This window comes from Carcharhinus amblyrhynchos, chromosome 29 (assembly GCF_965287045.1).
Source record: "Carcharhinus amblyrhynchos chromosome 29, sCarAmb.v2.hapA, whole genome shotgun sequence".
NCBI classification, from domain to species: Eukaryota; Metazoa; Chordata; class Chondrichthyes; order Carcharhiniformes; family Carcharhinidae; genus Carcharhinus; species Carcharhinus amblyrhynchos.
In genome coordinates, this window is record NC_137352.1 from 5,892,072 (window position 1) to 5,910,424 (window position 18,353).

The following is an 18,353-nucleotide window of genomic DNA, read 5'->3' on the forward strand; positions in this document are numbered from 1 at the left end:
ACTAGACGGGATTGAGATACATAAAGAGGAGGTGTTAGCAATGCTTGAGAGTATGAAAATAGATAAGTCCCCTGGGCCGGATGGGATTTACCCTAGGATTCTCTGGGAGGCTAGGGAGGAGATTGCAGAGCCTTTGGCTTTGATCTTCATGTCATCATTGGCTACAGGTATAGTGCCGGAAGACTAGAAGATAGCAAATGTTGTCCCCTTGTTCAAGAAGGGGAGTAGAGACCATCCTGGGAGTTATAGACCGGTGAGCCTTACTTCTGTTGTGGGCAAAGTTTTGGAAAGAGTTATAAGGGATAGGATTTATAATCATCTAGAGGGAAATAAATTGATTAGGGATAGGTCGTGCCTCACAAACCTTATCGAGTTTTTTGAAAAGGTGACCAAAGAGGTGGACAAGGGTAAGGCAGTTGACGTGGTGTATATGGATTTTAGCAAAGCGTTTGATAAGGTTCTCCATGGTAGGCTACCGCAGAAAATGCAGATGCATGGGATTGAGAGTGTTGCAGTTTGGATCAGGAATTGGCTAGCTGATAGAAGACAGAGGGTGGTGGTTGATGGGAAATATTTAACCTGGAGTTCAGTTACAAGTGGTGTACCTCAAGGATCTGTTTTGGGGTCACTGCTGTTTGCCATTTTTATAAATGACCTAGATGAGGGTGTAGAAGGATGGATTAGTAAATTTGCTGATGACACCAAAGTTGGAGGAGTTGTAGACAGTGAGGATGGATGTTACAGTTTGCAGAGGGACATAGATAAGTTGCAGAGCTGGGCCGAGAGGTGGCAGATGGAGTTTAATACGGAAAAGTGTGAAGTGATTCACTTTGGTAAGAGTAACAGGAGTACAGAATATAGGGCTAATGGAAGGACTCTTAGTAGTGTTGACAAGCAGAGAGATCTCAGGGTACATGTGCATAGCTCCCTAAAAGTTGGCACCCAGGTTGATAAGGTTGTTAAGAAGGCGTACGGTGTGTTAGCTTTTATTGGTAGAGGGATTGAATTTCGGAGCCATGAGGTCATGTTAAAACTGTACAAAACTCTGGTGCGGCCGCATTATATTGCATTTTGCGTACAGTTCTGGTCGCCGCATTATAAGAAAGATGTGGAGGCATTGGAAAGGGTGCAGAGGAGGTTTACCAGGATGTTGCCTGGTATGGTGGGAAGGTCTTATGAGGAAAGGCTGAGGGACTTGAGGTTATTTTCATTAGAGAGAAGAAGGTTAAGAGGTGACTTAATAGAGACATATAAGATGATCAAAGGATTGGATAGGGTGGACAGTGAGAGCCTTTTTCCTTGAATGGTGATGGCTAACATAAGGGGACATAGCTTTAAATTAAGGGGTGGTAGTTATAGGATGGATGTCAGAGGTAGGTTCTTTACTCAGAGAGTAGTAAGGGCGTGGAATGCCCTGCCTGCAGCAGTTGTGAACTCGCCAACTTTAAGGGCGTTCAAATGGTCAGTGGATAGGCATTGGAATAGTTTAGGTTCGAGGGTCATTAGATTGGTTCCACTGGTCGGCGCAACATCGAGGGCCGAAGGGCCTGTACTGCGCTGTAATGTTCTATCTTCTATGTTCTACTCTCCACTTGCTCGGATGAGTGCAGCTCCAACAACAGTCAATAATCTCAACACCATCCAGGACAAAGTGGCCTGCTTGGATGGAATCCCGTCCACCATTTTAAGCACTCACTTCCTCCACCAAGGATGCACAGTGGCAACAGTTTGTCTCACTCACAAGATGCACTGCAAGAACTTATCAAGGTTCCTTAATTCTGCATCTTCAAAACCCATGAGTGCTACTATCTAGAAGGATATGGGCAGCAGATGCATGTGAGCACCACCATCTGGAAGCTCCCCCCCAGGCCACATACACCCTGACCTAGAAATATATCACTATTCCTTCACTGGGTCAAAATGTTGGCACTCCCTCCCCTCTCCCCCACAAACAGCACTATGGGTGTACCTGCACCACATGGACTGCAGCCGTTCAAGAAGACAGCTCATCACACCTTCACAAGGGCAGTTAGGGATGGGCAATAAAGCTGGCTTAGCCAGTGAAGCCCATGTTCCGTGAAAGAATGTTTTAAAATTGAGATAAATTCATGCCCTTTGCTCATTAAACATGCGACTTTTCCAAGTAAACTGCAAGGTCAAATCAATTTGGAATGCCCTTTTCTGCTGTTATTATTCAATCATGGATATTTTTACATGGCTAAACTGCACGTTCTGCATGATAATGGATAGAAAAGGCTTCCAAGTGTTAGCAATTATTTTCAGAATTGCAGAATCATATTTTAAATGCTACCATTAATCCATTAAAATGTTAGATTTAGGAATGTCGTAAACTGCCCAGAAATTTGTATGGTAATACTGCAAATGTCAGGAGGACAGATCAAATGGAAATAGATTTAAATCAATGGGAAACGAAGCAGGCAACACAGTGGACGGCACAGTGGCACTGAGTACACTGATACAGTGACTAGCGCTGGGGAGCCGGGTTCAATTCGTGGCTTGGATCACTGTCTGTGCGGGTCGCTGTCGGTGCGGAGTCTACATCTTCTCCCTGTGTCTGCGTGGGTCTCCTCCGGGTGCTCCGGTTTCCTCCCACAGTCCAGAAGACGTGCTGGTTAGATGCATTGGCAGTGCTAAATTCTCCCTCAGTGTATCCGAACAGGCGCCAGAGTGTGGCGACTAGAGGATTTTCACAGTAACTTCATTGCAGTGTTAATGTAAGCCTATTTGTGACAGTCTTGCTGAGACAATCTTGATGTGGGTTTCTGAAAGCTGCCTGCACACAATTTCTCCAAACATGACTGCGGTAAAGCTATAAGTTCCTAAGTCACCCAATCTCATCTCTAACTTTCCCGTACAAGATTAGATAAATATTGTTTTACTCTCCCCATAAAACTAACAAAATAAGGATATTAATACATGATCCATTATCAATAAAAACCAAAGTGCAAGCACATTGTCCTGTAGTGTGATCAGTTTGGCACCTTAGATAATGATTAGCATCGTATAATTTCAGCTGGCTTTATAGCTTTTAATTTACAACACTGCAAGTCCTTCCCATTTAATTGCATCGTCCACAAATCATACAAATCCACAAACATCATAGACAAAAGGCCGCTTTGACTCTGAGGGTTTCCAAAGTACAGGTGTTAGGTTCACTGGTCAGGAATTCTGTGCTTTTCTCCTCTTGCCTTTCAAAACACTTTACCATCAATAAGTTATTTTTGAAGTGTAGTCACTGGCCATGCAGGCAAACATGGTGGCCAATTTATACACAAGGAGCTCCTACAACCAGCAATGAGATAAATGGATCAGTTATTCAGTGTTGATTGAGGGGTATCAATGGCCAGAAAGTCAAAATAAAAGTAAAAGTAAAGGTTAATTATTAGTCACAAGGCTTACATTCACACTGCATTGAAGTTACTGTGAAATTTCCCACACTCGGGCGCTTGTTCGGGTCAATGCACCTAACTAACACGTCTTTCAGACTGTGGGAGGAAACCGGAGCACCCGGAGGAAACCCACATAGACATGGGGAGAACATGCAGGTTCACACGGACAGTGACACAAGGCAGGTATTGAACCCAGGCTCCTGGCACTGTGAGGCAGCAGTGCTAACCACTGTGCCACCATGCTGCCCATGTGAAGTAATGAGGGAGAATCGTTACATCACCTGAACATGCAGGCAGTAACTTAGTCTAATATCTCAGCTAAAAGACAGGAGATGATGAAATAATAATTTGGGGCAACCAACATGGATTATTATGTATACTTATTGACATATTATAGAAACAATCCACGTCCTAATCAGCAACTACTGAACAACACCCAGGCTTGGGCTGACAAGTCACAAGTTACATTCAAAGAACAAAGAACAACAAAGAACAACACAGCACGGGAAACAGGCCCTTCGGCCCAACGAGCCCACGCTGCCGTCCCACTGTCTCAGTGACCTATTCATGATTTTAGTCTATACCTAACGTGCAAGGATCAGGGAGGTCCAATTTAGGGACAATTTAGTACCCAATCAATCAGCCAAAAATCATTCATGCCATGCAAGTGCCAGGCAATGACCATCTCCAATAACAGAGAATCTAACCATTGCCCCTTGACTTCAATGGCATTACCTTCACTGAATAACTCTGTATCCACATCCTGGGGGCTACCATTGACCAGAAACCGAACTGACCCAGCCATACAAATATTATGACTACAAGAACAGGTCAGAGACTGGGAATTCTGCAGCAGGTATCTCAACCCCTGACACCCCAAAGCCTGTTCACCATCTACAAGGAACAAATCAGGAGTGTAATGGAATATGCTCCACTTACCTAGATGGGTGCAGTTCCAACAATATTCAAGAAGCTTGATACCATCCAGGACAAAGCAGCTTGCACCATTGGCACCACATCCACAAACATACTCTCCCTCCAACACCAATGAACCAGCTGTTTGTACTCTCTACAAGATGCACTGCAAAAATTCTCTAAAGTTCCTTAGACAGCAGCTTCCACGCCCACAACTTTCCATCTAGAAGGACAAGGGCAGCAAACTAATGGAAACACCACCAACTGGAAGTTCCCCTCCAAGCCACTCACCATCCTGACCTGGAAGTATGTCGCTGTTCCTTTGCAGTCACTGGGGTCAAAATCCTGGAACTCTCTCCTTAACACCTCAGTGGATGTATCTACACCACAGGGACTGGAGCAGTTCAAAAGGCAGCTCACCACTCACCTTCTCAAGGGCATCAGACAAGGGCAAGAAACATTGACCAACCAGCAACACCCACACCCTGTAAATGAATTTGAAAAAGACCACACATATACACATTGGAAAGGAGCAAACCATTGAATCATTGAGCTTGTGCCCCCATAGTGGCTCTCTGACAGAATCCCACAAATGTGTCTTTGCCCCCTATTTCTCAATAAAGGTTACTAAAAACCTACCAATCTTGGTTTAAAAATTAACAATTGATAAGCATCTATTGCTATTTGTCGAAGAGACTTACAAACTTCTACCACTCTTTATGTGACAAAATGTTTCATAATTTCACTTCTGCAAAATCTGGCTCTGGTGGTTAGACCATGTCCCCAAGTTTGAGTGTCCCCAACTAGCAGATACATGCCAGAATTCTCTGACCTCGCCGCTGCAGTGAATGGAGATTTGGCTGAGTGCCAAATTCTCCTTTCTTGCTGGCAGTGGCGGGGGGGTGTACAAGACAGGAGAATTCCAGCCACAGTTCGTCACCTGTTTCCCTTAATATCGTGAGGAAAAAAAAAGATCAAAACAATCTTTAACTTTCTAAATTCCAGAGTCTATTTCACAGCCTCATTTGTTTTATAATCATCCTTTGGAACACAAAAACCATTCTAAAAAATTATTCCACACTCCTTCCAACACCAGTTTATCCTTCCTAAGGTGTAGTGCTCAGAATTCCTCATAGAATTCCCGGTCTGTTCCGAACCAGTCCAAAAGACATACTGGTTACATGCATTGACCTGAACAGACGCCAGAATGTGGTGACTAGGGGAATTTCCCAGTAGCTTCATTGCAGTGTTAATGTAAACCTTACTTGTGACTAATAAATAAACTTTATTTTACTTGTACGTTTGTAGAATAAATTCAACGCCTTGTATTCTTATTGCTCCAGATATAAAGAGCAGCATTCCATTTGCCATTTTGATTATTCTCTGTACCTATTTGTAACAATTTTATAATCTGGGACTTCCAAGTTTCTTTGGTCCTCAACTCCTTACCATTTAGAAAGTCCCCTCTTCCAGCCTCTTTACATCCAAAAGTGGAAGACAATAATAACCCCCAGGACTTGCACGGGGAATCACTGATTGACCTCCCTTTAGGACTCATTGAGTACAAGCTCCCTGGGGCCTGGTAATTAACTAACTGGGTGGAGCTTGTATAACAAGCCCGGCATAAAGCAGGCCCCTGAGTGGGTTGCATTTGTCCCAGCTGGGACCTGTTTATGCCTTGTGGTTTTTGCTTTATTTTGTGCAATACAACACTGTTCCTTTACAGCCGACTCCTGGAGTTATTATAAGGATTTCACAGTTGTCTACATTAAAATCTGTTTGTGCCAGCTTTTCCCATTCATTAAATCTCACTGCTCCGACCTACACAGCTTTCAATGCCGATCTCAAAAAGAAAGGTCGTGCTTGCTGGGACAGAGAGTTTTTTAAGCAGGGGATGGGTACCATGGGTGGGGAGAATCCATTGGACATTCAAAAAGCCTTTGGGAAGATACCATATTCGGAAACTAATAGTGAAGGTTGGATAGAGGACTGCAGCAGAATATCTATAATGGGGATGGGGATTGGGGGGGGGGTGCAAAAAAAGGCTGAGGACCCATTTAGGATGCAATTCTGCCATGAGAACAGAGTGGGAAAGATAGGAGCTTGACCGACCAGTCATGACAGCCAACTGAGCTAATCATAGGCCTAATTATTGACCCTCCTTGTGAAATTCCACCCCTTCCCCCCATGATCATAGAATCCCTACAGTGCTGAATGAGGCCATTCAGCCCATCAAGTCTGCACCGACAACAATCCCACCCAGACCCTATCCCCATCACCCCACACATTCAGCCCGTTAATCCCCCTGACACTAAAGGGCAATTTAGCATTGCCAATCCATCTGAGCTGCACACCCTTGGACTCTGGAAGAAAACTGAAGCACCCAGATGAAACCCACGCAGACACAGGGGGAATATGCAAACTCCACACAGTCACCCAAGGTCATAATTGAACCCGGGTCCCTGGCACTGTGAGGCAGCAGTGCTAACCATTGGGCCACCATGCCACGTGACAGAGGGTTGGGGGTGTGAGTAGGGGGCCAGCTACATCGAGGTGGTCCCCCTGCATATTCCCTGGGAAGCAGGTTGCTGGAGAGGCCAAGGACAATGATTGTTCCCATGAGCCCAGTGCCACTGCTGGGGTGCTGAAAGATGAAGCATCCTCTTCCCCTCGCGAGGGCATCCCGGGTGCTTTCTCGTAATTGTTGCTGCTTAGAACTAAGGTGCCACTGAGATGGCAGATCTCTGATTAGACCAGCAAAGTTGGGTGCCTAAATCACCATACTGAATTGAGTGTAGGATGGTAGCAGCCAATTAGATGACCATCTCTGGGTGATGCCAGTCCACTGTTTGCCCATGTAGGCTGGAACACTTCATGTATGACAACATCGAGACTCACCTCTTCCTCAGGAAAGTCCCGGCTTTGGTATCTGAGGTATCAACATGCTGACATTAGGTGAAACATGTTCCTCATAAATGTAAATGGGAACTCAAAATTGAAAAACAACAGTTTTAAAGCTTTCTGACTTGAAAACCAATACAGAAACAAGCTATCTAAAGTGATACAGAATTGAGGAAGCTGAATAAACAGGGGGAGGCTAGGGTGAATCGGGACACTGTTGAAGATCTATGTCTTATGATCATTTTATCTCAATATTTACAAAATAATTTTATCAGATCTCCTTAACAGGAGAAATGTGCTGTTTTAAAATTAAACAATTCTTGTGAATCTTCCCTCAGCTTTCCACAGTACCCTGACACTTGAAGGGGCTTTGTCTTGAAGGGATTGACTAAGTTCCCACAATGTGGGTATTTCCCTCTATCCAACCCTAACTCGCAGGCAATACAGAAGTAACCAGAAATAAGAGACTTCTTTTTCCCTTTGTGAACAAATTCTGCATTCTGTATAAAGTCCAAAACTAGAACAATGTTCCCACATTTCGGATGGCTCTTTAGGACACAAATAAAAGCCTGTTGGCTGAACATTCTCTGTCACCTGCAAGCTCTTCCTATACTTTGCAAACCCATCTTGTCACGTACTTTATTCAATGGTGAATGCTCATTTTATCACAGGTTATTAAAACAATAGAAATTTTTATTTTTATTTATTCATTGTTGGCATGTCGGTGTGGCTTGGTGAGGTTAGCATTCATCACCCATCTCTTGACGAGATGGTGAATGAGCAATCTTCTTGAATAGCTGAGTTCCATGAGGTGAAAGTATGGTGCTGTTTGGTGAGATGTTCCAGGACTTTGGCCAACAATGATGAAGGAATGGCGTTATATTTCCAAGTCAGGGTGGCATGCATGACTTGGAGGGGAAGCTGTTGACAATAATCTCCCTCAGCCTTAGCTCCCCGAGACAAGCCTCAGTTACAATGAGTATTATTAGAAGACTATTCAATCCCTACGTGGCATCACACACAAAGCCTAAGCCTTCTCTCATATGACATCCAGGCTCACACATATTCTAGAACCTGAGGAAGGAGCTGTACTCCGAAAGCTCATGATTCCAAATAAACCTGTTGGACTTTAACCTGGTATAGTGAGACTTCTTCCTATGTTCTATAACAGTATTTGGCAACCTGTGGCCCTGGGGGTCACGTGCAGCTATCAGGGTTATAAGTGTGGCCCATGAGACATTTTATTGATGGTTGCCCATGTGCAGAGTTGCCACATTCTATTGATTCCCATCCACTTGGTTTTTTTTCCCTACTGGTTTGATTGAGGTGATATAGCAAGGTCGAATGTAGCGAGGAGCATGCTGATTGCTCACAACACCGACTGTGAGAGCCGTGCACCCCCTCTGAGTCCAATCAAGCATAAATTTTCTTTATTTTTGTCACTTGAGGTTGATAGTTCTGTTAATATATGAACGAGTAATCATTTTCTACAGCTCCTTACGAAATAGTCAGTGTGTATTAAATATATTTCATTTTAAATGGTTAGTGAACAAGGCCGGTTTCAATCTTGCCGCCCACTGAGATGAAGGAGGGCCACTCGTGCCTCCCTCTGCTAACCAAGATTGCCCATCACTGTTCTCGAAATAGCATTGGATAGAGAGCTGGAATAGAATCCCTACTGGGTACCCCCATCGCTTTCATAGTTACAGAGTTTTACAGCACAAAAAAGAGGGCCTTTGGCTCGTCATATCTGCGGTGCCCATTAAACATGTACTTACTGTCATCTTATTTCCCAGCACTTGGTCTCTGAACCAATGCTTTTACTGCTACTGAACTGACTGCAAGAAAACTAACTCAGCACAGATTCAGAATGGGATCTTTTTGGCATGTATAGCTGAGTGCCAGATTGAGGAAGTACGTAATGTGAAATTTCACCCCTTTGTTGCTGAAGGAATTGGGCTAAAATGTAGATATGAGGTAAGAACAAATGGACAAATGCAGATTACAACCCCCCTTCCTCCCCCAACTTCTCTGGCAGCGCTGCTGTGTAATAAACATAGTGACTAATTGTTTAAATGTACAATCTGCAATAAAACATTTACTTCAGGAGGGATATGGTGAAATAGAAATACTACGACAGTTTGTGTAATTTTAGAATGATGAATCACCATCAAGTTACATGCTGAGTTCAGAAAGTCATGGTGTTTTGACATCATCACAGAATCATGGAATCCCTACAGGGCAGGAAGAGGCCATTCGGCCCATTGAACCTGCACCGACTCTCCGACAACAATCCCACCCATGCTCTATCCCCAGAATCCCGCATGTTTAAGTTTTAGTTCATTTATTAGTGTCACAAGTAGGCTTACATTAACACTGCAATGAGGTTACTCTGAAAATCCCCTAGTCACCACACTCCAGTACCTGTTTGGGTACACTCAGGTAGAATTTACCATGGCCAATGCTCCTAACCAGCACATCTTTCAGACTGTGGGAGGAAACCAGAGCACCTAGAAGAAACCCACGCTGACACAGGGAGGACATGCAGAATCCGTATAGACGGACACCCAAGCTGGGAATCGAACCTGGGTCCTTGGAGCTGTGAGGCAGCGGTGCTAACCACTGTGCCACCATATCTTTACCCTGCTAAACCTTCCCTAACTAACACATCTTGGGACAAGAGGCAATTCAGCACAGCCAATCCATATAACCCACATATCTTTGGAGTGTGCTTTGGAATATTTATCATAAAATATTTGCTGAGCATTTTACACAGACTTTACCCCAGGGAACATGTAAACTCATTGATGTTACTCATTGATGTTTAATATATTTTTGTTTGGTTTTAACCCTTCTAACCAGACTATCTAATGGATGGCATGGTGGCACAATGGTTAGCACTGCTGCTTCACAGTGCCAGGGACCAGGGTTTGATTCCCGGCATGGGTCACTGTCTGGGCTGAGGCTGCACATTATCCCCGTGTCTGCGTGGATTTCCTCCGGGTGCTCTGGTTTCATCCCACATTTTGAAAGATGTGCTGGTTATTGCGTTGGCCATGCTAAATTCTCCCTCAGTGTACCCAAACAGGTGCCAAAGTGTGATGACTTGGGGATTTTCATAGTAACTTCATTGCAATGTTAATGTAAGTCTGTTTGTAACATTAATAAATACATTTATAATCCTGAGTGAAAATTGTGGCTGCATTTTAATGAATTTCACAGTGTGCTTAAAGCCAGAAAGATTGGTGGGTAATCTAGTCTGACATTCTAGGAGTGCTACTAAAGGAATGCTGCACGGTTGGAGGTGCTTTGTTTCAGATAGGACATTAGAACCAACCTGCTCTGCTCTGTCAGACATGGCACCGTTTCACAGAAGGAGTGTTCACCTGCACCCACACAACCCACCACAGAATCCCTCAATGGGCAGCATGGTGGCACAGTGGTTAGCACTGCTGCCTCACAGTGCCAGGAAGCTGGGTTGCATTTCCAGCTTGGGTCACTGTCTGTGTGGAGTTTGCACATTCTCCCTGCGTCTGCGTGGGTTTCCTCCGGATGTTCCAGTTACCTCCCACACGCCAAATATGTGCAGGTTAGATGGATTGGCCATGCTAAATTGGCCCTTGTGGTGGCACGGTGGCATAGTGGTTAACATTGCGGCCTCACGGTGCCAGGGACCCGCATTCGGTTCCCGGCTTGGGTCACCGTCTGTGCGGAGTTTGCACATTATCCCTGTCTCTGTGTGCGTTTCCTCTGGGGGCTCCGGTTTCCTCCCACGGGCTGAAAGATGCGCTAAATTGCCCCTTAATGTGGGTTAGCGGGATTAACCATGGTAAATGTGCAGGGTTACAGGGATAGGGCTTGGATGAAATGCTCAAGGCGAGCCAGTACATATTTGATGGGCCGAATGGCCTCTTACTGCACTGTAGGGACCTATGATCATAACCAGTCATCTATCCCAAGACTGGTGTGCGATCTTGCTGTGAACAATCGATCTTCGATTACAGCAGTGACCGAACGGCGCTAAATAAATGCAGTTTCTTTTTAAATCTTTCACAGAAGGTTTAGCAAGGCAGGACCCTGGGTTTGTAAATTTTTTTTTTAAAAAGAAATGCAGCAGCAATGGACGAGAAACGACGAGAAAGATCATACTGGGTCCGGGGGCAGGGTTCTTTCTGCGAATTTCACACCAATGTGTTATATCTGAAAGGGGAAATGTCTTTTTTCGCTCTCCCTGTGATCTTTCGGTTATTTGATAGGAAACCCCAAGATTTTCAGTGAGCCTGGGGTTGGCTTTGAGAGGGTTAGGGGGTGAGTCTGTCAGTGGGAGCTCACAGCCTGTTGCTGCCTTTCTCCGGGGAGACTTGGCAGGAAATTCCCCAACATCTGGGCGTTTACAGCGAGCCAGGAAATTATCAGGCGGAAACTGTGACGCTTGTGACACCCTCCCACGCCTATACCTGCTGCAACTGGACAAGCCAGACTCTCAGTGTAACTGGGACTGAGCGAGATATCTACAGAAACAGCAATGGAACTGAGGATTACAACCTTCTTATTTTTACTGCTGCCCATCCTCTCTGGTAGGTCCACATGTGTTTCCAACACAGCCACAGATTATTTATATTTAAAAAAAACACTCTTTGCTGTGTGCAAAAGTTGCAGCTATTCCTGTTGGATTAATAATTGTTGAGCATGTTGTGTAGCTGAGCGCGGCACTGTGTGTTTGCTCTGTGCTCGATCCTTATTTGTAGGATCTCACCCTGTAACCACTTGCATTTGCATAGCACCGATTCCGGGACCAATGTGCTTTTTGAAGTCTAGTCGTTGTTGTAGTGTAGGAGTTGTGTCGGTTTGCCGGTACACGGCAGGCTCCCAATGAGGTGGTGACTAGATGGGTTATTTTATTTCAGTTGATGATTTTTGATTTATTATTGTCACATGTATTAACATACGGTGAAAAGTACTGTTCCTTGCAGCGCTATACGGGCTAAGCATACCGTTCATAGAGAAGGAAAGGAGCGAGTGCAGAATGTAGTGTTACAGTCATAGCTCGGGTGTAGAGAAAGATCAACTTAATGCAAGGTAGGTCCATTCAAAAGTCTGACAGGGAAGGAACTGTTCTTGTGGGCAACCTTAGACTTTTGTATCTTTTTCCAACAGAAGAAGGTGGAAGATGTTTAGTTGAAGGATAGGCATTTGGCCAAAACATCACCGGGAAAATAGATTGGGCATTGCCAGTGAGGTATAGATCTGCAAAGGTCTGAATAAAAACCCCTTTTTGTGAATAATGGCTTGGCTTCCATTGTTTAAACAAGTTTGCCCTATCCAATTCACACCTTCTCCAGGTGTGGGAGTCCAAGTGGGCGTTTTAGATTTTTTTAATTTTAAAGAAGTCTCTCAGGGCAACATTTCCCTTCCATCAATGATTCTAATTGCTCACTCACACTGTCAGAACAAAAACGAACAGAGTTTCTATGCAAAGTTGGAAGTATGGATATTTTGGCATCACATTTCTGGTGGCACCCAGCTAAACTGGGAGACACTGTAACCAGATGCCGCACAATGTAGATCAGAGCTCTATCTTACTGCTGTTTTATTCATGGGATGAGGGGCAAATGTAATCTACCTTTAGTTGAACTGCTGCAATGAGTTATCGGCTGTTACTGATTTACCCTCAGGCATCCAGATTATTCATTCTCTGTTAATGATTAAAAATCAAAGATTAAAAAGAAAAGCAAAATACTGCAAATGCTGGAATCTAAAACAGAAACAGAAAATGCTGGAAACGCTCAGCAGGCATGGGTAGCACAGTGGTTAGCACTGCTGCCTCACAGCTCCAGCGACCTGAGTTCGAATCCTAGCTTGGGTCACTGTGTGGAGTTTGCACATTCTCCCCGTGTCTCCGTGGGTTTCTGCCGGGTGCTCCGGTTTCCTCCCACAGCCCAAAGATATGCAGGTTAGGTTGATTGACCTAAATTGCTCCTGAAGTATTCCCAGGACGTATATGTGAGAGGGATTAGCGGGGGTAAATAGATGGAGTTTCGGGACTTGTTGTCGGTGCACTCTCAATTGGTTAAACACCTCCTTCTGCACCGTAGGGATTCTGTGATTCTAGATCTGACAGCATCTGTGGAAAGAGAACAGAACCAATGCTTTGTTGCTCTGACGAAGGGTCATCCAGACTCGAACCGTCGACTCTGTCCTCTCTCCACAGATGTTGTCAGACCTGCTGAGATTTTCCAGCATTTTCTGCTTTTGTTCCAAAGGTAACTCGATTGTTCAGTGCAGCACTAAGTCATGAAGGTCCCGACCTGGGTCTGTGTTGAGTTATCTGATCTCAGCTGTAACAATAGCACGCTTAACTCCACCTCCACCAGCCCTGGATTAGGCAAGGAACAATCATTCAATGTTCTGTTGGTTGGACTGGATTGTGTTGGGTGGTATGTGGATCTGGTTCTGCTAGTTATATGCGGCTGTGTTGGATTGGGCTCAAATGCTTTGGATTGAATTTTGTTCTGATAGTTTTGATCTGGTTTTTTTATGTTGGGTTCAGTTTATTTGCCCTGGTAGTTGATGGGATTCCGGTGCAGGTAATTTCTCAGCTGGTCGCTGGGGCATTGTTATTAGATTCAGATGAACTCGAAATAAAACAGCAATGCTGGAGCACTAAAAGCCCATGACTGAGATGCCTAGCAAATTTACCTGCATAGAGGTGTTGTGAAGACCCGCTCCCCCATCCCCCACCTTTTTCATCCACTTTTAGTTTAGATCATATAATGCTTATAAATATTCTATTTTGTTTCTTTATTGCATTGACTGGATTGGATATGGGTTCTCTCCAATAACTAATGCTCCCGGCCATTATCATAGAATCCCTACAGTGCAAAAAGAGGCCATTTGGCTGATTGAGTCTGCACCAACAACAACCCTACCCAACTCCTGTCCCTGGTATTTACCCTGCTAAATCCCCTGCCATTATGGGGAAATTGAGCTTGGCCAATCCACCTAACCTGGACTTTTTTTTTGGATCACGTTTATATGACCCGTGACAATGATTAAGCAACCTATTCAGCTGGGAGCGCCACAGTCAAACCTGATCTTCATCTGACATCCGGGTGCGTCCCCAGCAGGGGGTTACTGGATACCAGTGAGGAGCAGGAGCAATGCCGTAATCCCTTGCCTCCACCCCAAACAAGCTGAGAATGAGAAGGTCAAAGCAAACCACTTGAACAGCACTCCATCCACCACCGTAAACATTCACTCCCTCAACTACTGACATAATGGTTAGCACTGCAGCCTCACAGCGCCAGGGGACCAGGTCTGTGTGGAGTTTGCACGTTCTCCCCATGTCTGCGTGGGTTTCCTCCGGGTGCTCCAGTTTCTTCCTACATTCTGAAAGACGTGCTGGTTAGGATACATCGACCTGAACAGACTGTGGCGACTAGGGAAATTTCACAGTAACTTCATTGCAGCGTTAATGTAAGCCTTACTTGTGACTAATAAATAAACTTTAAAAACAGACACTGTCGATTGCCAATTGCCTTGGGCATTCAGAGTCGAACACAATAGGCTAGATCTGGTAGGTGTGACAGGAACTAGTTAAGTTTGGTTATTATAATTAATTAACCACAAATTTGTCAGATTGAATTTCACTACCTGTCACAGTGGGTCTGAAATCTGTCCGATTGTAAAGGAAATTGAGAGGATTGCGTTAAAGGCAGCCTAGATATTTCTGTTTGTGAGTAAGTCCAAACCTAGTGTTCACAACTATGAGATAGTCACTAAAATTCCAATAAAGAATTCAGGGGGAATTTCCATATCCAGACATTGGTGGGACTGTGAACTACATGGAGTGGTTGAGGCAAATAGCATAGTTGTACTTGGGGGGAAGCTATTTCAGTACAGGAGGGAGAAAAGATCGGATCAGATGGAACGGGCTGGGAGGAGGCTTCTCTGGAGTGTTAACACCGGCAGAATTATTTTGGTGGAATGGTCTGTTTCAGTGCAGCGAATACAACTAGATCAGTCATGATGTTGTTGAATGGCAAAGCAGCTCAAAGGACCAAATGGCCTACTTCTGCCCCTAAGTGCTGTGTTCCTATAATTCTTTGTAAACTGCATTGTCATAGCCACTGGCCTCTCTTACCACAGGAGGAACTGTTGGTTGCAACAGTACAAGCAGCAATAGAGCGAAGTCAACTCCATTCATACCTAACATAAACTTAGCCACACCCCCCCCAACTCCGAAGCCTGGCCCAGCACTAACCAGGAATCGTTGTAGTGATTTTGCATACTGACATTACCAGTTAATTGATTGTGGACTTAAAGAACGTATTTTTTGTAAAACAGTTTGCTTGCTCAGCTCAACACTAGACTAGGAAACTGGGGTTGAACCTTTAGCTTTCTGGTCTGTCTAGCCCTGTAGCATAAACATAAATGTCAGAAAGATTTATTCAGTGTGAATAAAGCTGGTGTCTTTTTTTTTTGCCCAGATTTGAATTTTGGTGAATCTCTACAATAGGTTGTAATTTCACAGAAAGATTATGTGTATCATACAAATCCAAGCATGTCTTTTCTGGGCAATACGTCTATAGATTTGATTCCAATACGTGTGGAATTGCGTGTTTACTTTGAATAAACTCAGTGACGTTCAATCCTGTTACTTCCCAGTATGAGAAAAATTGTTCCAAGTAATATGCAGAAGTTCTGCCGAGACCAGAGATGGCGATGATTCATTTGCAGTCTGACTTCACACTGATTTGAACATGTGCTGCGTCTAAAGGAATTGAAACTTTAAATTTATTCTTACAGGAGCTGATGCTGGCCTGCAGCCCCCCAAAAATCCTCGTTTCACTTCTGTGAATACCAGCAACATCTTCAGCTGGGACCCAGTACAGGGGTATTCGCAGACTGTTCGATACGATGTGCAATACATGAGGTAAAGTAGCATCCTCTCACCTTCTCACCGGTTAGGAGTTAGTCGAAGAGTGTAAAGTTTTACCTATAGTTGACTTCAGTGGACCTTCGTTTAAGGAAACATAAAAAATAGAAGCAGCAGTAGGCCATTTGGCCCTTTGAGCCTACTCCACTATTCATTTTGATCATATTCAACATCCTAATTTTTTTAAAAATTCATTTGTGCGACATGGGTGTTGCTGGCTGGCCAGCGTTTATTGCCCATCCCTAGTTACCCTTCAAGAGCAGTTGAGAGTCAACCACATTGCTGTGGCTCTGAAGTCACATGTAGGCTGGACCAGGTAAGGGTGGCAGATTTCCTCCCCTATAGGACATTAGTGAACCAGATGGTTTTTCAACAATTGACAATGGTTCCATGGTCATCAGTAGATTCTTTAATTCCAGATTTTTAAAAAATGGAATTCGAATTCAACCATCTGCTGTGGCAGCATTCGAACCCAGAACATTAGCTGAGTTTCAGGATTAACAGTCTAGCGATAATACCACTAGACCATTGCGTCCCCAATATCCCTTGATCCCTTTAGCCCCAAGAGCTATATCTAATTCCTTCTTCAAATCACATGTTTTGGCCTCAACTACTTTCTATGGTAGTGAATTCCACAGATTCACGACCCTCTGGGTGAAGAAATTTCTCCCCACCTCAGTCCTGTTTGCCCCTTATCCTCAAACTATAAGCCATAGTTTTGGACACCTCCACCACTGGGAACATTCATTCTGAAACTACCCTGTCTAACCCTGTTAGAATTTTGAGTTTCATCCCCACCATCCCAATGAGGAGGTGGGGGAGGAAACAACTTGAGGTGTGACATGGTGGCACAGTGGTTAGCACCCCTGCCTCACAGCGCCAGGGACCTGGGTTCGATCCCTGGTTTGGGTCACTGTCCTGCACATTGTCCCCATGTCTACATGGGTTTCCTCTGGATTCTGTGGTCTGCAGCAGAGTTCGAAAGACGTGCTGGTTAGACGCATTGGCCATGCTAAATTCTCCCTCAGTGTACCTGAACAGGCGCCGGATGTGGTGTCTAGAGGATTTTCACAGTAACTTCATTGCACTGTTAATCTAAGTCTTCTTGTGACACTAATAAATAAATAAGGTTTTGCTCCTGATTTGTATTCAGTGCATCCTCCATGTCAGTGCCAAGCCCGGGAGGCACAGTGGGGGCGGGCAGGGAGAGGGATCATGATCAGACAGGTTTTAACCTTTGTAGTCAGTTGTGGTTCTGGGGATAACCGCTGAGCATTCTAACCTCTGAGTCATGGGTTTGAGCCCAACCCCATTCAAAACAAGTTTAACGAGGTGATCAATACAGCGCGAGTGCTGCGCTGTTGGAGCTGCTGTCTGTGGGTGAGATATTATACTGAGACTCTCTCCTCTTGGGTGTACAGGGAAGATCCCATCTGGCGAAAAGCAGTCGAGTTCTCCTGGTGTCGTGGTTCGACAGTGTCACCAGAAACAAATTATCTGGGCCTTTATCCCCTTTTTTGTGGGAGCTTACTGTGCGCAATTTGGCGAGGTGTTTCCCACATTAAAACATCATCATCCATAAAATACTCTGGAATGTTCTGCGGTCATGAAAGTTGAGGGCATAGAAGTGCCACCTGGCACAGTGGTTAGCACTGCTGCCTCACAGCGCCAGGGACCCGGGTTCACTTCCCGGCCTCGGTGTGCAATTTGCACCTTCTCCCCGAGTCTGCATGGGTTTCCTCCATGTGCTCCGGTTTCCTCCCCCAGTCCAAATTCCGACGAAACCCATGCAGACGCAGGGAAAACATGCAAACTCCACACAGTCAGTCACCCAAGGCTTGGAATCGAACTCGGGTTCCTGGTGCTATAAGGCAGCAGCGAGGCAACATAATGTCAGAGAAATAAACCCATTGACAGCCAAGCATCATCCAATCAGGTCTTGCTTTCCAATTAGCAGTACATCACAAGAATGGATGTGTTGGTCAATGAATGGCTGGAATGTGTAGAAGGATCATGTGACAAAACCTCCCGGAGTTTAGAAGGATGAGGGGGGATCTTATAGAGACATATAAGATAATGAAGGGGATGGATAGGGTAGAGGTAGAGAGATTCTTCCCGCTCAAAAAGGACAGCAGGACTAGAGGGCACAGCCTCAAGATAAGGGGGGCAGATTAGATCGGAGTTGAGGA